The 15339-nt window shown below is 49.9% G+C and overlaps 1 protein-coding gene and 1 long non-coding RNA gene across 10 annotated transcripts in view; one reads left to right on the top strand and one right to left on the bottom strand.

Annotated features, from left to right (window-relative positions):
* On the bottom strand, positions 1-4262 carry LOC117202452 (uncharacterized). The gene is made up of 3 exons (XR_004484793.2): positions 2922-4262; positions 2660-2843; positions 1-1268 (listed from the first exon to the last, which is right to left on the bottom strand). It is a non-coding gene; the product is annotated as an uncharacterized LOC117202452 (long non-coding RNA).
* A 28-nt stretch (positions 4263-4290) lies between these two features.
* The window catches only part of DNMT3B (DNA methyltransferase 3 beta), a 37677-nt gene continuing 26628 nt past the window's right edge, over positions 4291-15339 (top strand). For 8 of the 9 annotated variants that reach the window (XM_049698962.1, XM_049698961.1, XM_004272715.4 and 5 more), the window contains exon 1: positions 4339-4612. The gene's annotated coding sequence lies outside the window, so the exon portion shown is untranslated. Of the gene's footprint in view, positions 4613-15339 lie in introns of all 9 variants that reach the window. The other variant, XM_033433473.2, reaches the window with a different exon arrangement.

Genomic DNA, 15339 nt, shown 5'->3' with positions numbered 1-15339 from the left:
TGTATTTTTTTAATTTAGCAAGCACTTTTATGGTGGTTTCCATGTGCCAGGCACTGTTCAAAATGCCTCACATGTATTTTTTCTTTTTTTAAAAAATTTTTGGCTGCATTGGGTCTTCATTGCTGCGCGCGGGCTTTCTTTAGTTGCGAGGAGGGGTGCTACTCTTATTTGCGGCGGGCTTCTCATTGCGGTGGCTTCTGTTGTTGCGGAGCATGGGCTCTAGGCGTGCGGGCTCAGTAGTTGTGACACGTGGGCTCAGTAGTTGGCCTCACATGTATTAACTCATCTAATTCTCACAACAACCCTACAACGTGGTACTATTACTACCTCCATTTTACAGGTGAAGAAATTGAGGCACAGAGAGGTGAAGTCACTTGCTCATAAAAATACTGACCATATATGGAGAAGTTAACTGCTCATCAGGCACTTTTCAAGTGTTATTAAAAACCTGTAGCTGCTCTAAAAGCTGAAAAGATGATGGTATAATTCTATACAAATATAATATTTAATCACAACACAGGCAAAAGCCCATCAATGTGTTGATTTATTAGCATGAGGGCATCAAGGATGTCTGTATGTATGTGTGTTTTTTCTTTTTAATGTTAATCTTTTTGGGGGGAGATAATCTTTTTATTTGAGATAATCTCTAATTTACAGAGGAGTTGTAAGACTAGCACAAGGAACTCATGAATGTCTTTTTAACCAGATTCTCCATTTGCTTACATTTTTGCCCCATTTGCTTTCCATTCTCCCTCTCCCATATACATGCATATTATTGTTTCTGAACCATAGAAGGGCAAATTGGTGACATTGTGCCCCTTTATGCCTCAATACTTTCGTGTTTATTTCCTAAGAGCAAGAACATGCTCTTATCTATGGTTTTTTGATGACAGAGCAAATGTCCTTTAAGCACAGAATTTTTGTCGTTTCCTTAATAAATATTGATTACCATCACATCATGATTGTGATCTGTTACAATAAATTTTTAAGTAAGCACTGTTGCACCTGTATGCAACCAGAGGAAAATCTGAAATCAATCTAGAAAAAAAAGTTTGTGTGCATGTAGTAACATCTATATATATTTTTTAAATATCAAAAAGAAAAATCTTGGGGGTCTGGGAGAATAAAAAGCAAAATCTTTCTTAAAAATATTTCACTGGGGGCCAAAGCCTTGTCTGCCTAATCCAGCATCAATGTGTTCATTTAAATGCATTCAATGGTCCCAGCAGCAATCCCCTGAAGTCTTCTCTCTCTGTGGCTGAGGAAAACTGAGGTTTGGAGAGACCAAGTGACATTTATCAGATTCACATGATCTTAGAGGCTGGATTCAAATCACAGTATCTGATGAAAGGTCCCCCTCTTGGACATGGGGCCAGTGCCTCTGAGAATGGATGCTGGGGGTGAGGGTGTGGTGTGGGAGATGTATATGGTACACGCTACCACCCAGACAGTGTGAAGAGCACTGGACAGAGAGTTGGGGGACCTGGGTGCCAACCCAGCCCATGCTATGACTCCACATTCACACGGCCAAGGCAGACCCACTGTGCTCCCCTCCAAATCCACAGTCTGCAAGCCTTCCTCATTTAGGTAAATATACCACCCTTTGTGCTGGTGCTCAGGCTAAAACCCCAGGGGTCATCCTTGATGTCACTCTTCCCTTTACCCACTGGAGCCAGCAATACCACTTGGCTCATCCTCTACAATCTATCCCAAATCCAGTCACTTCTCTCCACCTCCTCTGCTCCCACCACCGTCCGTAGTCTTCCAGATCAGGCACCAGACTTCTCCCCATCCACCTCCCTACTCAGGTCTGTTTTAAACATCTGAGTCAGAACATGGCTCACGTGGTGACATCCCCGCCATGGCTTGCCAGGTCTCACAGGACATGGCCACCCTGTTATTTTTTCCCTCCTTACTTCCTGTGCTCTGGCCACACTGGCCCCCTGGCTGTCCCTCCCACATGCCAGGCTGGATCCTGACCTGGGTCTTCCCCTGGCTATGTCTTTCCAGTCTCCATTTTACAATATCTTCTTCCCAGATTTATCCACACCCGACTTTCTCTTGTTTGTTTATTTGTGTTTCTTGCCTGACACTCCCTAACCAGCGTGTAAGCTCTGAACCTTCCTGTCTGAATTCCTAGCCAGGTAGCCGCCACATAGCAGATGCTCAATCAAGGTCAGGCTGCATGGCTGACTCACTTTGCACAAGCCCTTCTCTTCTGTGGGCCTCAGTCCCCTCATCGGAAATGGGGCTCCCAATTCTCCTTGCCCTGGCTCCTCGTGGAGTGGCTGAGAGGCTCAAATGAGGTGGTAAATATGACCAAGGAACTTTGCAAACTATAAAGTCCTGTGCCATGGGGAAACATGCCGTTTTTCTTTCACCTCCTTTCCAAATGACAGGACAGAGACCATTTGCTTATTCAGACCTTATATGTTTTTCTTCCTGGAGTTAGGTGGTCTGCTGTCCCTAGAAATGCCTGCCATGTCCCCCCAAACCCTACTCTTTGGCATCTTAACTACACCTTCCAGGCATTCCTGGTGGTACACAGACATCCTTTGCCATGTGGCAGGTCTTAGCTTATGGATCAGAAAACAGAGACCCAGCAGCCCTCTCCACAGTCCCACGAACTTCATATAATTTCTTTCCTCTGAAGACTTACCACAGATGGTGGGCACAAGCCACAGGCCCTCTTGAGAGATCTTCTTCCTGCACCAACTGACTGGAACCCAATTTTGGATGTTTGTGCCAGAAGGTCAAGGAGTTCCTGCCACTCATTCACATGAGGCTTTCCTGGTTGCTGAGTCCATTTCACTTTCGAATCTCCTTAGCCTCTCTCTGGGTTCCTAGGTAGAACAAGATCCAGTAAGTTTAGAAACGTTTGCTGCTTCCAGAGAATTTACCATTTACTCATTTGCAAATACCTGGTAAGAGATGAAGGGAAAAAGCTGTGGTTTTCGGAGCCCAGGAGTCAGGAAACCCGTGTTCATTCATTCAACAAACTTGTATTGAACTCCTCCTTGTAGGCACTAGAAACACAGCTTGGAACAGGACAGACAGATGCGGTTTCTGCCCTCATGGAGTAGAGTTCACAGTGTGTGTGTGTGTGTGTGTGTGTGTGTGTGTGTGTGTAAAACAAGAATAAGAAAGATGTAAACAAGGAAATATGCAAAGCAATTTCAAATGGCTATACGTGCTACAAAGCGAATGAAATAGGAGTGAAGGAGGGGAGACTGTTCAGGCAGGTTGGTCAGAAAAATCTTTCCAGAAGGTGACATTTTGGGAGAAAACTGAATGGTGCAGAGATCTGGGCAAAGAACATCCAGAAACATGCTTGATGTATTTGAGGAAGAGCAAGGAGGTGAGAAGATTAGATGAAGTGAGGGAGGGGTGAGGCTAGGAGACGCCTGGGAAGGCAGGCTGGAGCCTGCTCACCTAGGGCCTTTGTGGGCCATCTTGTCATCATTCATTTGTTCTTTGATTCATTCAACATTTATTCAGCATCTAACTGTGTGCTGAGACACACTGAGACCTTGCCCTCACAGTCTCATACCTGGAGACACACAATATGCAGGTAAACAAATACTGTCAGCGTAAATACCAGGTATGAGAAATATCAGGAAGTGCTGGTTTCCAATAGTTCAATGCCCCTTTAAGGGCAGAGGCCGTCGAGACCTCTAACAGACTGGGGCTTCTCCTTCGAGTGATGCCAGCTGTACCCCAGAACCCAGCCAGGGACCTGTCTTCGCTCCTCTGCTCTCCCTCCCCTCCCCTCAAGATGGCCGACAAAGGGCCAGCGGGGTAGGAGGGAGGGAGGAAGGACTAGTCCGAGGGTCCAGAGCGGGATGACTGACCCGCGGGGACACCGCAGGGCCCAGGTGGCACTGCGGCTGGAGTGGGGGTAAAGGGGAGACCCGGCTGCTGTGTGACTCCGGTGGGGGCTCTTCCTTCTCTGGGCCCCCGCATCCAGACCTGCGCGTCTGTGTCCGTGGTCGGAGTGGGGGCGGGGAAGACGGGCCCTGGGAGGAGTCTTGAGGGTTGGGGGACGTCGGCGGGGTCCCCTTGAAGGCCTGTTATCCCGGGGGTGATTTAACCTGCCGGGGGGCCGGGAGGCGGCGCCTGTGGAGGAGGAGCGGAGGGGTGGCTCCGGAGTGATTTCAAATTTCCCTCGTCCCCGCCCCCCGCCCTCCGCGCCCGAGGTCCGGCTCTGAGTGGCTGCGGCGGGGGCGCCCCCGGGCGGGGGCGGGGCGAGTGTCGGGCCGGGGTTACAAGGGGACTCGGCACCGCCCCCTCCCCACCCACTCCAGCTGCCCGGTCCTGCCCGCGCCGCTTCCTCGCAGCAGCCGCCCCTCCCACGGCCCGGCGGCCGCAGCCCGCGTGGACGCCCCGAGCGCCCCCCGACGGACGCCACCGGCCCACCGGCAGGCGGGCGAGCGGGCGGCCGCCGCGCCCGGCCGGCAGCGCGGGGGTTAAGTGGCCAAGTAAACGTAGCTCGGCGATCGGCGCCGGAGATTCGCTAGCCGAGCGCCCTGCGCGGCCGCCCGCCGGCCTCCCGCCAGCCTGTCCGGATCCGCGGCTAGACCGCGGAGCCGCGCCCGAGCCAGGCTCTCGGCAGGTGAGCGCCCCGTGGCCCCGGGGAGGCTCGCCAGCCCGAGGATTCCGTGGGCTGGTGGGGGAGGGCATAGCGGCGGGGTCCCGGGACTGCAGGGAGGGAATCCCGTTCCGGGACCTCCTGGGGAGGCGGCTCCCATCCGGCTGGAGACCAGGCATGCTTGGGGAGGAGAAGTCCCTGATCCTACTTGGGGGAAACGGGCAAGAAGGATAAAATGGGCGGGGAGCATGTGTCTTACAGCGATACGAGTGGAAGGGATACTTGCTGTGTTCCCGAGACGCAGAGGAGCAAAGAGGTTCGTCCCCAGGGAGGGCGATGGGCGGCCTTCCTGGGGTCTACAGCCGAGGGGAGGAGGTCTCCCACTGGAGAGAAGTGGAGTTACTGGGGAGGGGTATTCTTACCTGACCTCGGCTAGAGAGGGAGCCTCCTTGGGGAGGGGCACGGAATAGAAGAGAGTTCGGCCAAGGAGGTGAGCGTCCGTCCTTTATGACTTGTACCTGGGGGTTCTTCTGAGGGACTTTTTTTTTTTCTTTTCCGTCCCAGGGCTAGGAGAGAGCTTGTGGATGGGTGCGGGCGAACAGGTGGGCCGGGGTGTGCGCGCTTCTCGGGGGCGTGTGCCAGAGGGGCGGGCTCGCGGGGTACTCCCTAGATGAGCTACGGAGAGCGAGGCGCTGCGGGGCTGCAGGGATGCCCTCGGGAGAGGCTGCCTTCTCCCTGTGCACACCTGGCCCGGGAGGCGCCGGTCCGGGGCGGCGCTTCCCTGCCCCGGCCACGCTGCCTGCCCTGGGGGCTCACTTTCTATTTTCCCCTCTTCCAGAGTCAGGCTGGTCCCACTTCCCAGACTTGCAAACTGAGCCTGAAAACTTCCAGCAGTACCTCCGTGCCCGTGTCATTGGTTCGGCGAGGGAGGGTGGGTGTTGAGCCCCACTTCACAGGGGAGAAAGTGGAAACTGGGAAAGAGCCGGCCGATTTAGCAAGTTAGCAACAGAGAGTTGCTCTTGGGCCTGGGTTTTCCCCGTTGGAGTCACGCACCTGTGGCGGGGAAGGGCTGCAGGAGTTCTGGGCCCAGCCCCAGGCCTGGGCCTCCACTTGGCCTCCTTCCCTTATCTGGGCTGAAAGAGGCTGGCTGGGCCGTTGTGCTTCCCCATCCCCTCAAGCTGAGATGTGTATGAATTAAAGAGAATTAAGGACAAGACTATGATTTCTGACTTTCCGCCTCCTGATTTCTGGATGCTGTGAGTTTTGGTGAACTGGTGGTAACTGTTTTTGGGATCCCTGGTGGGGCCCTTGCTTCCAGGGCCCAGGATGCCGACCTGCCTCTGCCCTCCGCCACCAGGACTGCTGTGACTTCTTGCACCCCAGCCATTGGAATCCCCAGGTGCAGACTTAATTCTTCCAGCGTTGAGATGACGCTACCTGTTTTATAGGGCTGGCATACAGTAATCCCTCAATAAAGGCTTGGCATCATTATCTAGTGTGTGGTCTAAGCAGGCTGCCCTCTTTTAGGGGAATGCATAGGTCTTTGGCATGTGTTTAAATCTGTCCCTGTAAATCTGTTGCCCTGTGTTCCCTAGTTATTACATCTGTGAAATAGGAACAATCGTGCTGATAACCCCAATTTGTGTAAGAGCGAAACTAGTTTTTACATGATTTAACCTCTAACTCTCAGTGTTTCCTCAGATGTCTGACAGAGGTAATAACCCCTATCACATTAGGCTTGGGTTAGGACTCAATGCGATAGTGCTTGGCATAGCAGGTGGTGAACGTTGACATTGTACTAATTAACCGCTAGCCCTTCTTTTTAGGGTGGCCATTAATGAGAATTGGGGATGAAAGGAGGTACCTCCACTGGCCCCTCCTTTCCTGCCTTCCTCCACCAAGGTATTCCTCTGAGCTGTGAAACCTTTTCCAAATCATTGTCTTCAATTTGGGAGTTGGCAGGAAGGAGTGCCTTTGTTCCTTTTTGAAAGGAACATGTTTTTGTTTTATGGGTTGGGGCCATTTTTACACCCCCGCCCAAGTTTGGGGCCTACCTTGAAGGTGTAGAGCTAAGTGAGATCCTTTCCCTTTCCCCATTGGGGTGGAGAAGGCTGAGACAAAGGGCCCAGGGCTGGGGCTGGCTGCCTCCCGCTCCTTAGAGCCATAAGCAATACCTCCACCCCTTGCAATGTTGGCTAGGAGGGGAGGAGGGTATCTGGGAGCTGCAGGGGGCGAAGGGGAGGAGCAAGGGAGGTGGGGCTGGGAGAAGCTGCTTCCCCTCCTTCCTCTCCTCCAGCCACGTGGGGCCTGCAACCCAGAGGGGCCTGTCGCGCTTTCTTACTGCAGCCCCAAGCTTCCTGACTGGGGGGTGGGGGGTGGTTTGGGGCAAGTTCTCCTTCCCAGAAAACTTGCCGTGGGACTGACTTCTTTGTCTCAGACTAGCACTCCTGCCAGCTGTCCCACCTCCAGGCTCAGATACTTGGAAATTTCACCCGAGATGGTCCTCACTAAATCTGAAACTCCTCTTGGTCCAACAGCATGGCAAGCGGCCCCACCTCAGCCTTTGAGAGGTACAGGATCTCACGTTAGGCACACTCTTGGTGTTGAGCGAGTTTTAAAATCATGAATTTAGGGTGATTTTTCAGTTTCATGGTGGACGACTACAGAATTCCTCGTGTTGTCAGTACCCTCTTTGTAAAGTGATGGGCTGATGTTCTCACTGGGCTGAAAATTTGCAGCTGATGGAACTCAGGGAGATCCAGGTACTTCGGCAGCTTGGTGGTTAGTGCTTTTCAGAACTTTCATATCTGCCAGTATCCCAGGACAAGAGTTTGTCCTTCCAGAAGGGAACAAGCCCAGTCCAGGTGTTCAGATGTGTCTGGCTGTGGCTGGAGGGAAGCGGCCTGGTAAATGCAGAGGGAGCCCACACATGGGGCTGCTGTGCTGGATTACCTTTCTGTGAAGTGGGTACAAGTACACACACACCCAGTAGAGTTGGTAGGAGGACGAAATGGAATCCAGGGACCTTTTAGCTTAGCAAGCCTTAGGGTGCTCTTTCACAAAATGAGTTAGGTGGGGGCCCTAAGTATTGTAAAAAGCCTGTTATGCTCTAGGTCATGTTAGTCATTGGAGTCAGTACACTCACGGGGCCTGGGCTTTGGAATCAAATCTGGATTGGTATTCCTGTTCACTCAGTTTATAAGCCGGTGGTGAGCCCCAGTTGCTCCATCTGTAAAATAGGGATACGTTGTTGGCCAGTTCCAGGGGATGTTGAAGTCAGTTGAGACGCTATAGATTAAAAAGTGCACATACTGAGGATTCAATAAATGTCGCATTATGTGGTAAATACTGAAATATTAGCAAGTGGTCATTATTTACGTGTTGAGAGAAACAATCCTGGTTAGCATTCCTGAGATTTTCCTCAGGGAATAAGCAAAAAGTGAGGAGGACCTGTTTTGTGTAGGGAATTGGAATATTTCAAAAAATGACTTTTATTGTGTTAGATACAAATGAAAATCAAATTTACCATCTTCAGATGCCAAGAAAAAAACGGGTCACGGCCTATAATCTCACAGTCCCAACGTAATGAATGTTTTGCTTTCATTGGGGGAGAGGGTCCTCAATTTCTTCTAGAAGTGGAGAAAAGCGTAGAGAGGACCAGCAGCCCTTCCTTATTGAAGGGATGAGAATGCAAGGAAAGTACAGAGTGGTGAGGAAAGGTGCTCAATTGGGGAAGGTGCCCACTGTGGTCACCTTTGGGGCCGGCTTCCCAAGCAGATGGAATTAGCCATTGAAAGATAATGATGAGCGGGAAGTTAGAAGTGCATTTTCAGAAACGACTGATAATTGATGGGTGTGAGGGATCCGTGGGGAAATGTTCTTGACCAACAAATTTCCTTTTGGGGACAGTTTGATGCTGACCAGGTGTGTGGGAGGAGGAGATAACGGGAGAAGTGGGCCCAACATTGTTGGGGACTCTTCTCCTGAAGTTGAGGGAATACATTTCCTTGAGCCATTATATCCCTTGTTTTTTTCTACTCTTTCTATAACTCTTATTTATCAGACGTGGTTCCTCCTGGCCTGGTAGAATTTTGGCCATTTGTCCTTAAGTTCTGCTTTCTGGTGTCCTCAGCTTTTATGTTTTGAAGGGTTCTTGTCCTACAAATTCCATTTGTAATGATGTCTTCATCTTGTTTTTTGGACACATCCCTTATCTCCCTGAGAATCTTCATTTAGCTTTCAGTGCTCCCTCCAATGTTTCTGAGTATGTCTTTTTGTTTGTTTTCACTGTTTTCATTTCTCATATTTAAGTTTTGAAACTTATCTCCATATTTGAGAGAGACTGAAATTATCTGTGGGACTTAAACTGGAGGGTTTCTTTGTGGGATAGGGACTTGAACATGTCTTCAGGTCTCCCAAAATCTGAAGGAAGTTCTCTGATATATTGGTTTGTCTTATTCCCTGGAGCAGAGGAATCTTTAGTGCCCTGCCTAGAGAGATGTACAGGCCTGGCTGTGAGAAAAAGGTACCAGGGAGTTCTCAGTTTGGTGTTAATCTCTCCCCCTGATCAGGTCTCCTGTGTTGCAGCCCGGGTGGAGAAGTGGTTGCCTACCTGTTTCTTTTCCATCCCTCCCTGCAGCCCCACCTTCTGAGGTTAACTGCGCTTCCTAAGCAGCACTTATTTCCCATTGCGTTTGCTTCCTGTAGCAAATGGTGGCATGCTGGGGCCAGAGCCAGGGCCTTCCACTGCACTTCAGCTCCCGGGAAGGGATGATGCCTTCTTGGTCAGTGTTCCCATTCCTTAGCACGGTGCTGGGGCCCCTGATGTCCTGGCTCCATGAATGTGTGCTGTGTAACTTGAGTAAAGCAACAAAAGCTGGCCTCAGTCAAGCCTGAATGTCCTGTAGCTGCGGCACTGAAACCCAGAGGGGACACCGCAGGTGAGCAGGAGACCTCACCTGGGACACAGTGAGAAATGCAGTGGTAGGCGAGATGCCTGAACAGGCAGGTGCTGTCCGCAGGGATTTTATGGGTTGTTCTGGGTTATATGGGAGGCAGGATGATAGGATTTGGAAAATTCTGAGCAAATGTACATAGAGGTGTGGGTGAAATCTTGTCCTCTGTAGTGTAAGAGCAGAACAGGTTTTGGGGGTGAGCCTACCTTGTTGTTATCTCCACTGTCCCCTGGCCCTCCCTACCCCCCAATTCCTAACCTCAACCCCATGAGGGCAGGGGCTGGCTGGCCCTTGCCTGCCTTTGATACTCCTGCTGAATGAACATAGTTCCTGAAGCATAGCAGGAACTCCTATCTGAATGGATAAGAGTGGCCTTTTCCAGGGTCCTGATCTGTCCTAGGATGTTATGTGTGTTGGGCTGAAAGCACAGTACAGAGTAACTGCTCAATATTAAAATTGTCGCCCTTACCTAAGGCCACACAGCTAGCAGGGAGTGGACTCTGCATTGAAATGCTGTGAAATTTCTGAGCCCTTTGCCTCCTCCACCTGGCTTAGACCCACAGAACTGGCAGGATGCAGTTGGGTTAAGATGCTCTGGAGTTACCTGTCTGCTGACTGCTTGTCTGCAGGCCTGATTCACCACTTTGTTGAGGTGGGCGGGCCCAAACCCCTACCAGGTAATTGTGGCTGGTTTTTCCAAAAGCCGTGTATGTGAGATATCATGGGCTTTTATGAAAAAGCCAATTTAGTATGCAATTCCATTTTAACCTCATATAGTTACAACTTTTTTTCTTGTGAAAAAAGACCTTTTTTTTTTTTTTTGGCCTCGCTGTGTGGCTTCAGGATCTTAGTTCCCCGACCAGGGATTGAACCCGGGCCCCCACAGTGAAAGCCCCGAGTCCTAACCACTGGACCGCCAGGGAATTCCCGTGATGGGAACTTTTAAGATCTACTCTCAACAACTTTCAAAGATACAATACAATTTTGTTAACCACAGCCACCGTGCTGTATGTTACATCCCATAGTAACATACATAGGGACTTAGTTACATGCATAGTAACATACATAGGGACATAACATAGGGACGTAGTTATAACTGGAAGTTCATACCTTTTCATCACTTTCCCCACTTCCCTCATACATTGTACCTAGTTTTTCTTTTTTGTCTTTTTTAAAAATAAGTAATGCTCAAGGACTAATTTTCTGATTAATCTGTAAGTCCTCTCACGGAAGCAACTAGGAATGATGTCTAACGTGCATGCTAAGCTCCCTAGAAAAGAAATCTAAGGGCCAGAAGAGGGAACTAGAAACAAGAAAACCCAAACTGGGGCTTCCCTGGTGGTGCAGTGGTTGAGAGTCCGCCTGCCAATGCAGGGGACACGGGTTCGTGCCCCGGTCCGGGAGGATCCCACATGCCGCGGAGCGGCTAGGCCCGTGAGCCATGGCCGCTGAGCCTGCGCGTCCGGAGCCTGTGCTCCGCAACGAGAGAGGCCACAATAGTGAGAGGCCCGCGTACCACAAAAAAAAAGAAAACCCGAACTAAGGGATGTTCAAGACCTTTAAGGAGAAAATCAATGAAACTTCTCAATAAGTTTGGCAGGCTTGTCCTAGCAGGTATGAGCATTTATTATAAAGCTACCACGATTAAAAGAAGTTGCAAGGGGTAAATACCAAAAAAGAGAAGTGAACCCAGAGACATCCCATTTATATACAGGAACTTTATAAAAGAGGTGGAGTTGGGACATACTAGTTATTATATCTGTCTGGCTTTCCTTATAGGGAAAATTGAGATCCCTACCTCAAACCATATACAAATAACTTCTGGTTAACTAAACTTGAACATTTTCAAAGGAAGAGATGTTTCTTGGACAGTGACATTTTTAAGTTGACATTCTGATTGTGAAAGTAACATGGGGATATGGTTGTCCATTCCCCCACAAGCTACCTTCCTGAGATACCTAACTTTTTACAGTTAGAGGAAAAATGCTGGAGGAACTTTGCTTAATGCACACGGTAATGAATTAACAAATGGGATTGTATTGTGGGGCAGACTTTCACTTTACATGGCTTCATCTAGCAACAGTTGCCCCATTCTTTGCTTCTCAGTGGTCTCCCCGGTGTGGCTGCATATAATTTAGTCAGTCTCCTATTGATCATTTGTTTGCAGCTTTTGCTACAGCAAAGAAAGGCAGTGCCAATCCTGCCCACAGGTTTTGGTGAGAGCTTTGCGCTGAGTCAATTCCTCGCAGTAGAATCCTGTGTAACAGGATGCAGACACTTGGCATGTGAGATCATACTGTCAGATTGCCATTCTCAAGGCTGAATCAATATCCCCATGGCACTGGTATGTGGATGGGCTGAGATTTAAGGCATAGGCTGAAGCAACGGGTGCAGCCTGCTGTGAGGGGCAGAACTGAGGGGGTAGCTTTCCAGAATAGTGATCTCCTTTCTTCCCTTACCCCTTGGGAAGAGGGCAGAGGGCGCTTTGGCTCTGGTTTTGCCAAGGAGGACAAGGCCACAGGAGTGGGCATGGCAGCTCCCAGAATCCTCTGCGTCTCATCATGCCCCACCTGTCATTCTGGGTGACCTGTGGCTTCCTTGTCCACATCTGCACGTCCTTCCTAGGGCTTCCCAAAGAACTTGTAGGGGAGGGGGCTGTTTGCTTGCATTTTGTTTACATAGGGTAAAAAGTTTGACTCCAAACTCCAGTTTAAGCTGCCATATCTTTCGGATCTTTCTGTACGTTCCTAGGTTTTCCTGTGAATTATCTAAAAGGTAATGATATATGATTTTACCACAATCCATTGGCAAACATCCAGGTATTTGTTAGTATTTTGCTATTAATGAGCAATGCTGCAAGGAACATCCTCATAGTCAACTTTTTTACTTGTCCAATTTGACCCCTGCTGGGATCAATTCTTATGATGATTCTGATAAATATGCCAAGGACCAGCTATCACTGTACAGTGACAGTGGTGCATGTAGCCATGACCCAGAGGCACTGAGCAATTCTCCAGACTTTGGAATCATCATGGATGAAGGGATGCTTCCCTTTGTGAGGCAGAACTGGGACGTCTGGGAAGACAGCACACGAGAAAGCGTAATATCCAGGGTTTTTTTTTGTTGTTGTTGTTTTTTTTTTTTTTTTGCAGTACGCGGGCCTCTCACTGTTGTGGCCTCTCCCGTTGCGGAGCACAGGCTCCGGACGCGCAGGCTCAGCAGCCATGGCTCATGGGCCTAGCCGCTCCGCGGCATGTGGGATCCTCCCGGACCGCGGCACGAACCTGTGTCCCCTGGATCAGCAGGCGGACTCTCAACCACTGCGCCACCAGGGAAGCCCCATCTCCAGGTTTTAAGGTTTTGTCATCTACTTTGGGATCTGTAGCACCAACCACCTAGGAATTAGGTGGGGTCACTTCATTTCACAGACTATAAAACTGGGGCTTGAGGAAGACAGGACTTTTTCTTCCCGCTTTCCTGTGAATCTGATCTCTTAGGAATTTAGTGGAGATCCCTGATCAGGCAAAGGCACTGAACTGGGACCCTGTGCTCTGTGTGCAGCCAGGTGGGCAGCCTATTTCTGGCCTCCTTGACTTGGTACTGTCCCTGCTGCCTGGCTGCCTCCCTCTCCACTCACCTGGGTAAGCTGTCCCTCCTGGACTTACCTTTTATAACTATGCTTACTGCATCATTTTAAAATGTCTTTAAGATCTGACTTCTGGACTAAGGCCTCAATCTCCATCACTTAGTCACTCTGGAAGCCTCAGCAAGGAATCTGCTGATCTGTTTCCTCTGAGCTTGTTTACGCATCTGAAAAATGGGGATCATAAGAGTAGCTCTTTTTGTGAGGTACATATTGATTGCTCCATCTCAGCTATTTCTGGGGAACAGCTAAGAAAGGCTTGAGTAGTTCAAGGTCAGGAGTCAGGAGTCAAGATATCCCTCCCACAGGCTGAGAAGGAGTTTGTTGTTGTTTTTTTTTTTTTGAGAAGGAATTTTTTAAACAGGGGAGGTGGGATTATCTTTCAGCCTCTCCCTTTTTACTTCACCAAATCTCTAAGCCCTGGGTGGACTAACCATGGGTAGGGATGCCCAAGTGGCCTCCCCGCTTCCACCACTTCACCATCGTGCCCACCTTCCCCCACTTCCTGCACCGTGAGTTTAATTAATGCAATTAACATTTACAAGGTGCCAGGGAAATAGTTCTGCTGCTGGTGCCAGCCTGGAGGAAGTGAGTGACATCACTTCTCAGCCTTATAGCTGGATTGGGGAGTCCCTCCCTGAGTCTAGGAGGCTCAGGAGCCTCCTCCCTGAGTCTAATTAGGGGTGCCACCCACCCTTCTGTCTGCCACATTGCATTTGGATACGTCTGACCTGGTTCATTCGGGACACAAGCACCCTGCACTAATGAGGCAGGGCCTTGCAGGGGGAGCCTTGTTGGTGAGCCCACCCGGCACTGCTGCCCACCCCCAAGTCACGTGCTGGACCCCAGCCTCTGGGAAAGGGTCAGAGTTCACCTGCATCACGAGGACGGACCACTACCTCCTGTGAAGGTGAACGCTCAGCTGGTGTATCATGTCCCTCAGCCATAGGGCTCCCGTAGCCCCTGGGATAGATGGTGCATTGTTCATAACTTGTCTTGGGCACAGCAGTTACAGGCACGTGCCCAGGGCTGCCCGGACGTGAGTTTGGTGCTTCCACTTTGCTGGGTGACTTAATTCATCTGAGCCTGTTGACAGCAGGTTGATGAGAGGACTTGCCTCAGGATGGGGTAGGGGTTAGAGGTTTGTGCTGCCTTTAGCGTACAGTAGGGGCCTGGGAACTGTTAGAACAGCCAAGCGGCAAGGCTGTCCTGAAGCTGGTATGTGAGCCCCTCTGAAAAATCCCTTAGGAAGGCGCCACCTCCGTCAGGGAGGTAGTCCGGCCAGTTTATCCTCCAGCGCTGGAACCATCAATCTAGATGAGGCAGCTAACTTGTGTTGGCCATGTTATCTGGGAAATGCCAATTTTGACTCATTACAAGCCAAACAGCTTCATGAGGGAGATTTGTATCTACCATTAGAAACCAATGCCTGGTGCTAATTTCTTCCTGTTGCCAAGAGCATGTAGCTCAAATTCGTGTGTTCTTATTTAATTTCCCTGGACTCTTTGAGCACCTTTAAACAAATCTCACTGGTCAAGTATGTATTATGTTGCCTAACCTCAGTTTGCCCATCTGTTATACAGGGATAATAATATGTACCTCATGTAAGGATTGCATGAATTAATACAGGTAAAGCACAAAAAGGTGCCTGGCATATAGTAGTAAACGCTGAAAAAAATGATCAGGTGAGAGGATTCGTATGTCTACATGGAGAGGGCCAGATTATCACTTTCTGAAGCAGAGACCTATGAGAGAACCCTTCCTGGCTTTTTAACTGTGGTTTTTGAAATCTGAGTATGTGATAGGGAGAGATGGGGAGGGCTTCCAGGCCCAGGACCAGCAGCAGCACACGCCTGGAGCTGGATCTCTTTGACCTTGTGTGTAACCTGGACGGGAGAGAAACCGAGCTGGGCATCTTTCAGTCATGCCGGTTCTGGACGCTGGTGCGTGTGGTGAAGCTAATGTCATTGCAAATCCAGGGTAATGAAAACTACAGGGAAGGAATTTTTAATGAAATCACATTGAATTATTCCACTAGAAGTAATTATTTTACACGCCCAGCTCACCCCAGGGCACCCAGGTAGCACCAACCACCCAGGTTGGTTTCCTTTCCTGAGTCTTCCTCCAGTGCCCATGGGTTTGGTTCTAGGGGC

This window comes from Orcinus orca, chromosome 16, assembly GCF_937001465.1.
Source record: "Orcinus orca chromosome 16, mOrcOrc1.1, whole genome shotgun sequence".
Lineage (NCBI taxonomy): Eukaryota > Metazoa > Chordata > Mammalia > Artiodactyla > Delphinidae > Orcinus > Orcinus orca.
The sequence above is the reverse complement of the archived record's forward strand: the minus strand, read 5'-3'. Positions and strand labels throughout refer to the sequence as shown.